The sequence below is a fragment of the Megalobrama amblycephala genome, linkage group LG5 (assembly GCF_018812025.1).
Source record: "Megalobrama amblycephala isolate DHTTF-2021 linkage group LG5, ASM1881202v1, whole genome shotgun sequence".
NCBI lineage: Eukaryota > Metazoa > Chordata > Actinopteri > Cypriniformes > Xenocyprididae > Megalobrama > Megalobrama amblycephala.
In genome coordinates, this window is record NC_063048.1 from 26462323 (window position 1) to 26479539 (window position 17217).

The window sequence follows — 17217 nt, forward strand, 5'->3', positions numbered from 1 at the left end:
TTTGAAATACTGCAAGCTTTTCCTAAATGCTTTCTGTGCAGCAGTTCTACAGTCAAAGTACTTGAAGATTTACAAGATGCGCTGCCTGGCCAGGGGGGTAACACATTTATCTTTTACAAATATCTTAATAATGATCTTGATAACATTACAGCAATGGTCTCTTATGACATCAGCATAAGACAAGCATAAGGGGCAAACTGAACAAAAGGAACATAAATCCAAGGGTTTCACAGGACGACGACTTGATGTCCAATAATATCTAATAAAATCAAATTGTCTTATTAATAATGTATAATAACACTCAAATGAGAAAAGCTGAAGAAGGGTCCTAATAAAAAGATGGCATCTAGCCCTCCAACTACCCCTCTTCACTACTGATGTGAAAATTAAGCAAGCTTTAATATCAGTGGCTCTAATAATTTGGCTCTCTAAATTAACAACATGTCCTGTAACCAGATTTGTTAATATTCGGTCCCACTAAAGCATGACTAAAAATGCTTGTAATTTTTACAGGAAAAAAGTAAAAAAAATGTTACAGTAAAAGCCTGTTAATAGGTTACCATATATGATGAAAAACTGTATATTAATATATTAACATTATATATAATTTTACTGTAACATACTATCAAATGTATGGTTTTTGCAAATAAAAACATGAATTGCCATTCAATTTGTTGAAAAACAGTAAAAGGACGTTCCCAGAAGTCCCTGTGTGACATCAAATATGATTAAAGTTTAAATAAATAATTTAAATCTTCTCATTTTTGTTATCAGTAATGTACATTAGGGTGTTTTGTGTCACATCTTCTGTTAATGTTTGTTACCCTGATGGCGTTTTGTTGACTCTGTGCACCATTTCTGTACAAATATTGGCCATTTTTTATGGACAGGCTATACTTACAATGATTCCTAATGTGGTTTTCTATTGTACCACCTTTATTATTATGGTTATTAGTATACATTTTAAAGTAAAAAGCAAATTTTGATAATCAAGTAGATTCGTATATTAACATTATCTAATGAAATGCAGTTAAAAGTGGTACAATATTAGGTACCAACATGCTTTTTGTTACTGCTGTTTTTTATCATACATTTAATAAACATTAATTTTTTTTTTAAAGAGAATGTTTCTTAAATCCAGAGAGATATTACATATCTCAAAAATTATTGTTGCTGTAAATAAATTTACTTAGTTAAAATGAACATTGTTCAGTTTCCAATTCATTAGTTAATTTCTGTCATTAATTACTCAACCTCATGTTGTTCCACACCCATAAGACCTTCGTTCATCTTCGGAACACAAATTAAGATATTTTTGATGAAATCCGAGAGCTCTCTGTCTATGCCGGAGGTCGGCAACCCACGGCTCTAGAGCTGCATGCGGCTCTTTAGCGCTCCCCTAGTAGCTCCCTGGAGCTTTTTCAAAATTGTATGAAAATGGAAAAAGATGGGTATGGTTTCATATGGTTTCTGTAGGAGGACAATGCTGTAAAAATGTGTATAATAAATATTAAATTTCAACATTTCTGTCAACGAAGATTTGCGTCATAGCCTGCAACACGTTTCAGCGCGGCGCAAGGGTATGCATCGACGTAACTTTCCCGCCGAAAGCGTGCTCCCTCAGCTGGACTGAGTGGCAAAAGAACTGCTGCGTGACTAGATTTAATAGGGGAAACTGCAATTACGTGAGTAAAACAAACGAATTACACTAAAGGTTGGACTCGAAAGTGTTTCTTACAACTTGTCAAATAAACCTAATCCATGGATATTGACATGCAGCCTGGAGTCGTGTTTCCTGACATTTATATGTGCCTGATTTGACGCCGGGGAAATACATAAAAGCAAATCTGCCTGTGAATATTTTATATAACTACAATATAGGTAGGTTTAAATCCGAGTAATCACTTATATCAATGTTATATCCAGCCCAATGTTGTCCAGCCCTAAAACATATAGTTTTATAGTAACGTTATAGTTTTTGTCAGTGTTTATTTTAAAACACACAATTATGCAGAATATAAGATGGAAAATTATTTAATTTATGATTTGTCAACATAATATATAACAATACAATAGATATGGAATGATTTTACCTAAAAATCCAACAATTTGACACAAAATGATAACTGCAAATCCATGTTTCTCTGCCTGGAGTCCAGCTGTTTCTGTGAATTGCACCGATCCATTTGCTTCTTTTTTCTGTAGCTTTCAGCAGTTTTTAAATATATATCTCGGGAATACCTCATTATGTATTTGTAGCCTACTTAGTCATTTTGATAGTAGGCTAATATAGCTAATATACACTTACAGCCTGTGTTGCCTTCATATAAGGCTTATATAAGGCTTTTAATTTTTTTGCGGCTCCAGACAGATTTGTTTTTTGTTTTTTTGGTCCAATATGGCTCTTTGAACATTTTGGGTTGCCGACCCCTGGTCTATGCTGTTCTCAGCTCCAGTTTCGCAATTTAGCACCCCCTAGTGAAGACATGCCTATATTTAAGCAGAGCATGTGCTGTTCAGCCATTTTGTGTGAGATGTTTGAAAGTGCACTCAGACGATACCAATCTCCATCCACACTTCGTTTATTCTTGGAAAAGGCATTGTCTGTAAGTGTTTTTTAAATGAATGTTTTTTGGTATTTTGTTAGATCATGGTGTATTTGGAGACGTTAGATGAGTGTACATGTGTATATACAAGACTATCAAGTACTCCTTAGCTTGTTGGATTCATGTTGTAATCTGGTATTCATTGTCAAGAATCTTTCAATGATCTATTTTGAAGCTTGTGTGAACATTTGCATACTAAGGGAAATGTAAGCTGTGTTCCCTGTAATGTCGTTTATGCTATTGCTATGTATGCTGTGCTATTTATTATTAGAAGTTGCTTATGCTTATCTATACTTCTACTGTTGTCTTTTGCAGTTTTACACCGCTTCCATTAAATTGCACTTGGATTCAAGTCTTTTTTGGAGGAGTGTTAAGCTTGCTGCATAGCTATGTCTGCCTACACATAGTGAGGGCAGTAAACTGACTCCTCCATAGTCCTATGCTGTTGACATAGTAAGCACAGTGCAGCGGTCCCTTGTTTACGTCTGAACACCGACTCAGTATTGGCCGGCTCCTGTGTCTGCATCACACGCATGCGTTGTGCTGATCACGTGAACAGCGTCGGCCAATACTGAGCCGGCGTTTGGACGTAAACACGGAAGCGCTGCACGGTGACAACTACGTCAACAGCGTATGAGACTGACAAGGAAGAGAAGAGATTGTTGAATAAAGTAATTTTTTTTGCACACAAAAAGTATTCTCGTCACTTCATAAAATTAAGGTTGAACCACTGTAGTTACGTTGACTATTTTAACAATGTCTTTAGTACTTTTCTGGGCCTTGACAGTGGTTGGTAATTAAATTGCTGTCTATGGAGTCAGAGAGCATTAGGATTTTATCAAAAATATCATAATTTGTGTTTCGAAGATGAATGAAGGTCTTACGGGTGTGGAACAACATGAGGGAGAGAAATTAATGACAGAATTTACATTTTTGGCTGAACTAACCCTTTAAGATCAGTTATGTTAAAGTCAGCATGAAATGGAAGTTACGATAGTCTTTTCTTCCCTATTGTGATGTTTATCTGAGTGAAACAGCGTCTCAAGCTAAAAAAAGTAGGGCGGGATTCGATTTTGTTCATGGGGAACTGATTGGATGGTTGTGGTTTGCTATTGCTGTGATCTCATGTGAGTGACAGGTTGTCCCGCCCTCATGTCAGTAAACACGTCATGAGAGAAGAGATGATGTTGCAAGAGGGAGGGGAAGTTATTTTGATTAGGGCACTTGAATTTAAAAAAAAAGATGTGCAAGGATAAGTCATTTATAATCAATACTGCAATATTCCATAAAAAATGATTTCATGGTGACTTTAAGGAAACCAATTTCCACTATGCATTATTGCCATGAAAAGCGCGTAAAAGATCTTTCAATACATCTAAAGAAAGCTTAAAGGGACCTTGGATGTACACAGCAAGCATGTTAATTTGTTTGCTCGTGTTAGTTCAGACTCTCAGATGACAGTTTGTTGCCACTGAACTGACAGAACACAGGAAGTCAAACTCTTGTTAGTTGTTAAGGAGTCTGTCTTCAAAAGCATGAAAGACACAGGGCAAAGTGCCCAGGAAAGCGCAAGGGATTTTTTTTTTTTTTCTCTCAGAATACACTCTTATGATAAATCTTGTTAAGATTATAGTGAAGAATCGACACCGTTAGATGCTTTCTGAGATAAAAATCAACAAAAGTTTGACTGGATTTCCAGCTGTGTAGTAATGACCAGCACAAACAACAATAGAGGCTCAATCTTGTGTTCTCGCACGCTGGGTGTTGCCATCTGTGATTCTGAAGACCATGTGCTCTACAAGCTTCAGGGGAAGCCTGAGGTCTGGCTTGGAAGATTTTAGCTTGGCTCATAAACAGGCTTTACTGTCCTTTTAGAATAAACATTTTAGTAGTGATAATAGACCAGAGCTTCAACCCCTTCACGTCGACCACAGCTGCAAACCTGCAAACAGCTGAATCTGGTTTCGGTGGCCACTCTTACCCCCAGTTCTCTCCTCGAACACACCAGTAAATTTCACAGCTGTGGCTCTGGCACGGGACCAGGCCCTGTCTGATGGGTTTAAGATTAGCCACATGAAACGACTCTTCCCCCGTCAAGCATATGTGAGCTGGAAATCTATGGGACACATGTCCTGAAGGTAATGAAGAACATTCCACAGTGTCTTCATTCAAATAGAAATACTGTAATCAAAGTACTTTTGATGCAGCCTGAAAAATGTCTTGCCTTTGGGGATTTCATCTAGGATGAAAAGAAGGGACATTTGAGCCTTTGTGAGTCTGTAACTGACATAACTCCAATCTCACCCTAATTATCCTAATAAACATGATACATTTGTTTCATATAGTGTCACTAGTGGGATACTGCATCTCTATAGGTTTCCTTGAACAGCGTACAGTACTCTGCACTCAAGGAAAAACAACAATTAGTCATCCCTGATTAGTCAGCTGACATTTGGTACACATTTTGGTACATGTAATAATTCAAAGAACTGTTGAATTCTTAAATATGATATGCATGTGGAGGAAGATGACTCAAACATTTGAAACAAAGCATAAAGAGATTGTTTATCTGGTCAGATTATATGTTTTCAGTGCAAAATTAAACTTTCCAGTCAGTTAAACACATTTAACAGTTTTGACGTTTTCATGGTCAGAACTAGGGATGTGCGATATGCTTCACGATACTGGTTTCACGATACGATTTTCTCATGACTTTTTTTTTAACAAAATAAGATTTAAGACAAATTATAAATGAGAAATTTTCTTTTTATTATTTTTCAGACAAAATGCTGCATATTTCTTTGTCAAATTGAAATATCTTTATAACAAATCTAAATTTAAATTTTAAAATAAATCCTAATTCAAATAAATAAATGTGAGCACACGAACAAGATGTTTATATGCCCTATACAGGCTGAACTATCTGTAGCCCTTTAAAAATAGAGGCAACCACTGCATACATGCAGCATGAGCAGTTTTTGATTTAAAGGGGATCTATTATGCCCTATTTTACAAGATGTAAAATAAGTATCTGATGTCCCCAGAGTGTGTATGTGAAGTTTTAGCTCAAAATACCCCACAGATAATTTTTTATAGCATGTTAAAATTGCCACTTTTTGGGGTTGAGCAAAAAAAACGCCATTTCAGTGTGGGCCCTTTAAATGCAAATGAGCTGCTGCGCTCGGCCTAAGAGGGCAGAGTTTCAAGAGCTGATTCTCCATCAGGAGTCAGTCAGGACGCACTATAATGTCAGAAACTGCAAACACATGCTGCATTGAGATAGAACAGGTATAGTTTAGTTCAATTATGGTTATAACTTATATTGTCTTCTTCCACTATATTAGTACAAGCCTGTTGTACCGGACCTCATCCGAATGATGGGCAAAACTTTACAGATGTGTTTTATGATGTTTATTGTACTTCACACAAAAGATGAAGCGTCTGTTTTCACTCTAGAAAAATCACTGTAAGAGCTTAATAAAACAGTGAAAGTATACATTAAAATATTATCCATCAACTCTCTCTCTCCCTTGCATTATCATCAACATACATAGCGAATTACACAGAAACACGCGCTACAACTAACAGTAAACAAATATATAAAGACCTTATGCCTTTTGGGTGGTGCTTAATAAACTGGTAAACTTTATACCCATAAATCAACTCCGATGAACTGTAATAAAGTGTTCTAACCTTCATTACTGCTGTATCCAGTATCACTCTGGAGTAGAGGTCTGCGCAGGACTGTTTTTTTCGTCCTGCTTCCGCCCGCTCCCGCCTAAAATTCACTCTGTGTTCACCCGCCATCCACATATAGTGATTTTCTTCCTGACCCGACGGGTCCCACTAAAGATCGTTTCCAGAATCTCGCGTTTAAACTTCCCGTAAGAAAGAGAGTGATTGGGGATAACAAATATAAAATGTTGCATATACAAGATTTGTATTTGTTATTTGTCTATGATGCTGTCAACACCCTAAAAAATGTCAGAGAAATAATGTCACAAAGAATAATAGGCTAAATATCACAGAGAAAAATAGGCTAAATTAAATGGCCTACAACATGTCCCTCAAAACTATAGGCTAAGCCAAAATTACATAAATAAACTGTTGGCTTACTAGCTATACTGCAAAGTGAAATCTTTTTTAACATCCACTCAAGAACATAATGACGCTGACTGACGACCGTTTCAGAACGTCTCTCCTCCAAAATCCGATCACAAAGGTTGAATGTTCTCTAAAGGTGTACTCACACAGACCTCTAATGCAAAGAACATATCTTGCCAGGTTTCTCAAGACAGGGAACTGGTGACTGTGTGAGCGCCACCACTGCAGAAAGTTTTGTTCACTTCAAGTTCAAGCACAGATGCGCTGATGTCAAAGCATCTCGGAAGCGACCGGGTTATTGTAAGACTGCCCGCTCCTGCCTAAAGTACACTATAGTTACCGACCGCAATCCGCCTTTCATTCAAAATTTAATCCTGCGCAGCAAGAAATCTTATCAGGTCCCGCGGTTCCCGCGGGAGACCCACGGGAATGCAGACCTCTACTCTGGAGGCTGTAAGCTGGATCACGAACAGTTTACTGATCTATCCTTGAGTAACACATTTTTAGCACAACCTCTGTATTGTATTGTCCCTTTGTAAAACAAAGAAGTCTGGTGTGAAATGATTTGCGTAGACATAAATTTCGGTAGAGTTGAGGGAGCATTTTCTTCTAAAACAAAATAAAAACACCTCGTCTTCAGCAGCTCAGATTTAGGGAGTAAATGGAGAGAGCTATGTGGATTGATCCATCGAGCTACAGAACACCTAAAACGCTTGGGAGACATTCAGTGCAGCAATGGCAGTCTCTGTATAGCTCACTGTGAACTCGCTCAGGGCGGTTCTATGTTAAAACGGCAGTGTCTGTCAACATTCGTGGGCGGGGCCTGTGGCTAATGTGACATCACACTGCCAGGGATCTGGAAACAGCTTGTTCTGAGACACTGCTTATGATTTATGGGTATTAAAAAAAAAGAAGGAGTGGTTGGATTTTTATCATTATAGGGTGGTTGTGTACACACACTGCCAACACACGTTTATAGCCAAACACCATGCAAAAGTGAATTTTGCATAATAGGTCCCCTTTAAATTAGACTGTATAAAAGCAAAAACCAAATGGTCTGACTTTAGCTTTGTGAAATTATGCTACATAAAACTTAGCAGAGGGGCTGCATGAGAATGCAAATACTCCGTCTAACAGCAGGTGGCGCTTATGGAACAGCGCAATACAGCACTTCCTTGGTTACCGCTGTAAACAAAGCAGTGCTGCAAGCTTAAAAACATTACTTTAAAATGCTTTGTACGCAGGAAAGATGCCAAGAAAATACCATCTAAACTTTTCTGAAGACAGTTAGTTCCCCTCAGCACTGATACTAAAGTTCTGGCTGATTTGATAAGGCAATAATTATCTGATGTTATGACGAGAACTAGCCTAATAAACAGATCAATTCGGCAGTTGTTTGTCTAAAACTCTAAATACATTAAAAAACTACAGTTTAAATGGGTCATTACATGGATTTTTTTTTAAATTACTATTTTAATGTTCCTTGAGGTTTACTTATAATGTTAATGTTTTTTGCACAAAAAAACCAAATATAAAAAAGGGGCGGCTCCTTTAAGGCTTGTCAGTAAAGGGCCACTGTTATGATTGGTTATGATCACTGTATAGGAAACTCTATCAACGGCCACTCGCGTACAATTGTAGTAAGTGTTGTGAAAACAATATCCATATAAAACCATCATTTACGGACAAAGAATGTTGAATTCAAGCACATGAAAATCATCAGAAAGTGAATGGGCATCTGTTTACTGTATCCAGTGTAGACATCGTCAGTGATTATAATAATGGATTCTAAGCGACTGAACACCAGTGGACGGGGCCTATGGTGCGATGATGTAAAACTATTTGTCTATACTAGGCTTGTTTGACTTCATGCAGTGCTGCAAAGGCCGATCGGCGGCTGACTTGAAGCAGTGCATGCCGGTAGGAAATTTTGGCCGACGACATGTGACTGTGACATATGGCTTCAAAGAACCGCGAGAGTGATTCTAGAGCAGCCGACTGAGTCAGCCAGCGCAGTTTCTCAAGAGCAGCTGCACGAGCTCTGATGACGACACAGCTGTTCCACAATTGGCCGGATTCACCGCATGACAACGATCACATGTGTTTCGTGCTTATTCTCACACCTTCAGCGCTGCACAGTCAAAAATCAGTTAAAGCTCTTTTCATGTAGTCGCGATGTTATATTGTGTCATGTTTATCAAAATAAAACTGATAAAAAACGTAGAACCCACTACATTGGTATTTAAATAATATATGCTTATATTGAACTTTATAAAGCATTGAATGAAAATGTCTTTGAAACATCTGTGTATTAGTCAAATATTGCATTTATTTCACTTCAGCTGTGATAAAGTATGCAAACTTTAACCAGAAAGTGTCAGACTTCATGTCTCTGTTTTCAGCTCCACCTCGCCTGTATGCGGCTACTCTCCGCCGATTGGTTGTATCCGATGTCGAACACACCTAGTAGGCTTGTTCGAGATGCATCGGCACTGCGCAGACCGATCGACGTATGACATTAAAGTACCGCGAGAGCGATTCAAAAGCATAAGGAGTCGTATGCTCTCCATTCGCTCTCGTGGTACTTTGTCACACGGCGGTTGATCTGCGCAGCGTCGATGCATCTCGAACAAGCCTAATGTCTTGATCTGGGGGCAGGCATATGCAAATATATTTGCCTGTGTGACATCACATCCAAACAAGCCATTTTTGGAGCTTGATTAATCTTTCACACATAAGTTTTAAAAATTCTAGCTGCAGGGCCCCGTTATTTTAGAATGTATCGTCTTATTATTTAAATGGCGATGCATCATGCTTGTTACATGACACACTGCAGCCACAATAGCGCTGTATAACTGATGTATATTGCTTTTATTTCATTTTTCCTTTTTTCTTCAAAATATTCACAAACTTGTTAACTATGTCATCTACTATCTAATATTCCAATTCTCAAATACGTGTAAGTGAATGAGTTTTGTCATTTAAACAACTTAAAGTCCCTGTAAAGCAATATCAAAATATGTGTTCTGAGTTTCACAGCACAGAAAAATGTGTTATTAACCACCCAGCCAAATTTGAATGATTAAAAAAAACGGCAAGTAAGTAAAATAAGCAGTGTTCTCTGCTCTCAAACGCTGGAGGTGTGTCCGCTGTCGGAGCTGAAACCACGCTTACTCACGAGAAAGATGCGTTCTCTCTCAACTTACTTGTCTAATGAGTCAAACTGATGCATATAAACAAAAGAATCACCTTAAAGGGTTGCAAAATTTAGTAGCGTTACTGTGGACTACCTACTAATTATAATATTAAGCACACAAGGCAACTTACACTCATTGGTGGGCACGTACTGCAGACTGTGGCACCAGATGTCGGCGCCGCGAGACTGGAAGATGAAGGCCAGGATGGGAGATAGTCGGTTCGGCCCATATCATCGGTTGTCGGAGGGACGGGAGGATGAAGGCCGAGGCGGGAGATAGTCTCTCTTAGTCTGTTCAGCCCCATTCACCAATAACAGCGGATTATCAGTGAATCTATCTGGTGTTAAAGGTGTCATCGAATGTTTTTTTACAAGATGTAATAAAAGTCTAAGGTGTCCCCTGAATGTGTCTGTGAAGTTTCAGCTCAAAATACTCCATAGATTTTTTTAAATTATTTTTTTAACTGCCTATTTTGGGGCATAATTAGAAATGCGCCGATTCAGGTTGCGGCCCCTTTAAATCACGCGCTCTCCGCCCCCGGAGCTTGCGCTTGCCTTAAACAGTGCATAAACAAAGTTTACACAGCTCCTCAAAATGGATCTTTACAAAGTGTTCGTCATGCATCGGATTATGTGAGTATTGTATTTACTTGGATGTTTACATTTGATTCTGAATGAATTTGAGGCTGTCCTCCGTGGCTAACGGCTAATGCTACACTGTTGGAGAGATTTATAAAGAATGAAGTTGTTTATGAATTATACAGACTGCAAGTGTTTAAAAATGAAAATAGCGACGGCTCTTGTCTCCGTGATTACAGTAAGAAACAATGGTAACTTTAACCACATTTAACAGTACATTAGCAACATGCTAACGAAACATTTAGAAAGACAGTTTACAAATATCACTAAAAATATCATGTTATCATGAATCATGTCAGTTATTATTGCTCCATCTGCCATTTTTCGCCTTGCTTGCTTACCTAGTCATGATGATTCAGCTGTGCACATCCAGACGTTAATACTGGCTACCCTTGTGTAATGCCTCGATCATGGGCTGACATATGCAAATATTGGGGGCGTACATATTAATGATCCCGACTGTTAGCCTACATAACAGTCGGTGTTATGTTGAGATTCGCCTGTTCTTCGGAGGTCTTTTAAACAAATAAGATTTATATAAGAAGGAGGAAACAATGGTGTTTGAGACTCACTGTATGTCATTTCCATGTACTGAACTCTTGTTATTCAACTATGCCAAGATAAATTCAATTTTTAATTCTAGGGCACCTTTAAATTATCACTGAAGAGGCGGGTGTTGGTGGTGATTGACAGCTCTCCATCAAGATGGCTCTTCACAAAATTAATCCACCTCTTCTTCATATCATCATTTTTAGAAAATTTAAAAAAAATTTGATACTGAGCTGTTTTGTATATTATAGCAACCTGGTAATATGCATTTGTGTGACGAAAGCATGGCTAGCTAGCAAAATGTAGGCTGTAGTAACTAAAAGTAATGACAGTAACTCACAGGCGAGCCATTGCAGTGAGAGGGGCGGGGCCATGCTCGGTGGCTCTAGCGCGTCATCAAAACACAGTTTTAGCCACGCCCAAAAATACTGAACACAGAATTGGTGAAAAACAGTTTAATGGTCTAACTCCACAATTCAATACTACATAGTTCACATTATTTGTAATGTGTTTCAGAAATACATTTGTAACATTTATAATGTGTTTAGAAACAATTCTCAGTATTGACTTTACAGGGACTTTAACTTATAATGATCTTGTTAATTAGCCTAATCTAACATGTGATGGTCGCCACCATGTTAATTGCCTTGCAATTCAGATAATCGGATCTGTGGGATTTAAGTAAGTGGACGTTGAACTGGGAGAAAAATAGAGTAAACTTTATAGTTACCTAGACCAGTGTTGGGTAAGTTACTCTAAAAAAGTAATTAATTACTAGTTACTAATTACATCTTCAATAGTGTAATTAGATTACTGTATAAATTGCTCTTTCCAAAAAGAATTTAATTACTTATTACTTTCTAAGTCCTATATCAACCTTGACGAGTTAATAAATGATACAAGGATAGTCATGAAACGCCCTTTTTAATTCTTTCAAATAAATAATATAAAACTACATAAATTATTCTGGTCACATTTTAGATTAGGGTCAAATTCTCACTATTAACTAACTATTAACTATGACTTTTGCCTCAAACTCCTAATTACTGCTTATTAATACTTGGTAAAGTAGTTGTTAAGTTTAAGTATAGGGTAGGATTAAGGGATGTAGAATAAGGTCATGCAGAATAAGGCATTAATATGTGCTTTTTAAGTACTAATAAACAGTCAATATCCCATTAATATTCATGCTAATAACTAGTTAATAGTGAGAAATGGATACTAAAGTGTTACCATACTGTGTTCTGTAGTTAGTTACTAAATTCAGTTACTTAGTAACTAGTAACTTAGTAACTAGTTCCACCCAACACTGACCTAGACAATGTGTATCTGATATGAATAAAACACATCATTATATTATAATTGAAAAGATTGTTATTGCCACTTACATAGACATTAGTGTGTATTTTACAAACTAGAAATGTATTTTTTGCTAGTACCTTCATGTATATAAATGTTGGAAACCTAAAATAAACATTATGTGATTGAAAACACTGAATAGTTGTGATATATGACAAGCGATAGCTACACAATAGATATACAAAAACGGCGCACTCCTACTCCTAATGAATGGGAGAAACTGCAACGCACAATATAGGGGAATACGCCCCACCTTCTAAATAAAAGAACCAATTGCTGATTGGTAAAGTCATTGCATCACTGCAGCTGCTGTTAGAAGCTCCGGTTCCCATAGAGTATTAGAAAGTATTAGAAACCTGAGACGCTTAGAATGGCACACGTGCATTTGGCTGGTCAAGCCTTTAACACTATTTGAGCCCAAGAAACAACGACAGATTTTATTTCTGATTTGAAATATGTTATTAAATTGTGAGTTTGGCAAGCAGTGTTTGAGATTTCAGGATTCACCCATTCAAATAGATAGGACTTGATCTTGGATGCCCTAAATAGCTGCCCAGAGGCATTACAAAGATGGCTGCTGAGTGAACAGACTTTCCTTGAAAGGGACTTAATTTGTCAATTAATCACGTGATGCATTTAATGTTCTAATCACACCGGTGTGATCATACGCTCCAGGGACCAGATTAGAGTGATCACACTGGTGTGACCGTGAAACTTATGAAACTTGCAGGATGTTTTAATGGTACAATGACCTCTCATATGTCAAAAGATCAAGGCATATTTGATTTCTCATGTTATTATAACCCCTTTAAGATCAACCATTTTAAATTAAACACATGAATTTAGGCTTCACAACATTATAACAGTGTTATTAAATGTTTTACATCATAACATTTAGCAGTGCTATTAAATTATTAGTGTTTTTACAGATTAGCTTTAGGCTTTAGGTAAACTGCATTTACAATTAAATAGACAATATCAAAATTAAAGTAATTAAATCTCTAAATCATTAAAGAACTGATAAGCTACCAATATATATTATGTGAATTTGGAGGCTCTGCTTGATTCAAATTCTGTCAGTGGCTTTGTCCCTGAGTCCCAATGGAAGATGTTTATATTACTACTGGCAGACTTTATTAAATCAATAGAGGCTATTATTTTATATCTTGTTTGTATCAGCAAAAGAATCAATGCTTTAAAGATAAACTAGCGTACACCCTGTATCTCCACTTGTAATACATTGTAATACAGTGAAGCCGTTGTGTAATCATTACAACTTTGTCTTTTTAAATCCAATTCTCCATGTCAAATTTTTAGATTTGATGTGCAACGAGTGGAGACGAGGCGGCCCTGTTATACTCCATGTTGTACAAATTTGGTAAAACGGGGTTATGGACCATTAATCTAAAAGTCAATTTGCTTCACATAAGCTGCCGTCTGTAATGGGATATCACTGATGATCTGCTCAGTGAAAAATCCTAATCATGCATACATGTTTGATGGATTTCTTTTTCCCAAGAGGTGATAATTCATGCTAAACATGAGCTGAATTGATTAAGTAAGAGACGGATCTGTACTAAGCGCACTTGACAATGAAAATAGGATGAGTGCAAAAGGAAACTCTTTCTATATCTGAAAAATGTTTGACATTTATTCATGATATAGCTGTACCTATCAGTTACTGGCAATATTTCATACATATTTAGATTAGGTTTAGATTAATTTAATGCCTACAATTTCAACTCTACAACATTAATTTCATATAACTGTTAAATGTAATCTTTAGCAAATTTCAAAATGAATATCTATTTTTCATAGTGTACATTATAAGGTTGTGATGCCTAACTTCACTCTTAGAATTTGAAATGATGTTTAAAATACTGCATTGAATTGTATTATCTGCCATTATCAGCATTGGCCAGAATTTCAATATCAAGTGCATCTCTAATAATTCCTTTGGCAATTTCTGAAATGAACAGAGAGATTTTAGAGAAACATGAGATTTTATATTAATTTCCATGACCTGTAACCTTATTACAGTCTTATACAGTCATTATTTCATGCTATACTGAAAACATAAAAACATTCTCTATCCAGTTGTTTCATATAAATCTGTTAAACTGAGGAGTATACCACTGAAAAAAGGTGTATGATTTACTTTGAAACATTTTTTTTACTCAGAAATTGCTAGTAAATTTCAAAGATTGAAAGATTTTAATGGTATAAAATGTTCTCCAATATTATTCGTTTTATTTACAGCTTTGAAAAATCTAGTTTCCTACACATAAAAATACTCTACAAAATGCTTTGCTGTAAAATGCCAGCAGTTATTTCAACTTTTTAAGCATTTTAAGGCCTCTCGTTGCTTCCTTTATATCAATCCTAATATTTACAAGGAAGGTAATACTCTTGTGGACCACATACCCTGAACCCCTAAACAGGGAATAAAAACCTTTTTCATTTTTATTCATACGGCTTGATTCTTTTCCCTCAGCTTCAGCTTTAAGCTTTCATCTAAGTAATACCATAATTACAGTCACTTTATATTCAGCAGACCTGAACGCTATTTATATCCTCTTCTGATAGTAGCATTTAGACCTTAGGTTATATTTTACCTTGTCAGTTTAATCAAAACATTTCACCTTTAGCTGACTGTTTTGGACGGTTGGTAGGAAATGTTTTTGAGCACACTGCCTTGTAAGTGTATTAAGGCATTTAGGTCAAACAAAACCAATGAAACATAAAAACAAAACAATCATCACAAAATTATTTTTACAAAGAATTCAGGCACTTAAAAAGGGCAGCCTAAAGGAATGTGAATAAAGCCACACTGAACATCAGACTACATAACCCAACATCATTCAAAAATCCTATAATTGGATCATAAAATAGGACAACAGAACATACGCTTGCTCTCAAACATGGCAAGGAGGATCTAGATAATAATGGCATAAAACCTTTAAACTAGCTGACCAGACCAACTACTAACTGAAAATTCAAACAAATATGAAAAATACTACAAACAGAATATATCTTAAAATAAAAAATAAAGTATATCTTCCATACCAGCTTGCTTGTCATGTCTTTTGTGTGTTAACATAAATTAAACCTGTGCTTCAGCATATAAAATAAAATACCTATATTCACAATAATGCCTTTTCATACGATATAATATATATATAAAGTCTGGGTATTATGAACTTAACTTAGAGATGGTTCACCAAAAAAATGAAAATTCTCTTATTGTTTACTCACCCTCAAGTTTTTCCGTACCGTTATGAGTATATCTAACCTGTTTCTTTCTTCTGTAGAACACAAAAGATGATATTTTGAAGAATGTTGGAAACCAAACAGTTGATGGAACCCATTGACTTCCATAGTATTTTTTCCCCATACTATGGAAGTCAATGGGGTCCATCAACTGTTTGATAAACCATATTCTTCAAAATATCTTGTGTTCAACAGAAGAAAGAAATTCATACAGGTTTGGAACAACTTGAGGGTGAGTAATTGATTTTTAGGTGAACTATCCCTTTTATTTGAAAAAGCTAATTACAATTAACATGTCAAACATGTTTCATTTTAGGCTAAACATTTTTCAATAAATAAGCAAAACCAAAAAGTCTTACAATTCTGTTTTTGATGAAAACAAAACTGTAGATAGCACTTGAAAGATAGCTAGCTGGCCAGGTAAGTAAACAGCAGTATGACTCTTTAATCAATCTTTATCGACAGAAACAAACGTTTCAACTAGTACTGTCACATCCCAAAGCACAGCAATATGGTGACACCGTCATAAAGTCATGTCATGAAACATAAATAGCCCATTGTATAAAGTCTAAACTCTCTTAAGTATTAAAAATGCTTTTGGTTGTGTGACACTCCAAAATGAATTTACCTCATTAAAGCCTTTGAAGAATCAATAAAATGCAGTATACAAGAAGCAAATGAATCAAGTCGGCAATCAATGTCGGTACAATAACAACATTTTCTAAACTTCACTCTTCACTCTTCACAAAAAAACAGACCATTGACTTTTATACTCGAATAAAAGTCAGACAATGTGAACAGAGCAAAAATATCAGTTTCAATTTCCAGTGTTTTCGACAGGGAACAACCAGTGCAAAGACTACAACCCGTGATTGCGTTACAAACAAACAAAAGATTAGACAAACAACTGCGAGCGACGCGACGCGACAAACTAGGACGCTCCCTTTATATTCTACCGTAAAAGTTTTCGGACAAATTACTTGATTATATTGGGAGCGTTCTAGTGATGCGTCGCGTCGGAATGTGATGTAGAAGCATAACAAGCCTGTCATTATGAATAACGAAACTAAACGACTAATTATCAAAAAGCCCTCTTAATTACTTTACAGAGAGACGGGCTTAGAAGAAACTAGGAAAGCACGCTAAAAAAAAATTCGACTTATGCCAAAAAAAACTTATTTAAACGCAAGATTATCTTACCTTTAGTGGTGTCGTGGACTTAAATGACATACTTTATAGGTAACACACAGTGCTGGTCCGCTGTTGTTTCTCTCTTGGGTTTGATCTCTTGAATACATGGGAAGAGAAGCTCACAGTCCTGTCATCCTGAGGATAACACCTGGAATAGAGCAGACTCATGCAGAACTGACACAAACACTTTTGCCATGGAGTTTACGTAACACCACCATCCGCTGTTAATGGCGGTGTCCCAAATCCTAGTGATCTGCCTGCCTAGACAGCATTTTTATGCATCACAGTCAACTGAACCGACAC

General features: G+C 36.5%; 1 protein-coding gene across 1 annotated transcript in view; it reads right to left on the reverse strand.

Annotated features, from left to right (window-relative positions):
- Positions 1 to 17217, reverse strand: part of bahd1 (bromo adjacent homology domain containing 1) — a 38203-nt gene extending 20986 nt beyond the window's left edge. Inside the window, exon 1 of the mRNA XM_048191577.1 lies at positions 16924 to 17217. The gene's annotated coding sequence lies outside the window, so the exon portion shown is untranslated. The remainder of the gene's footprint in view (positions 1 to 16923) is intronic.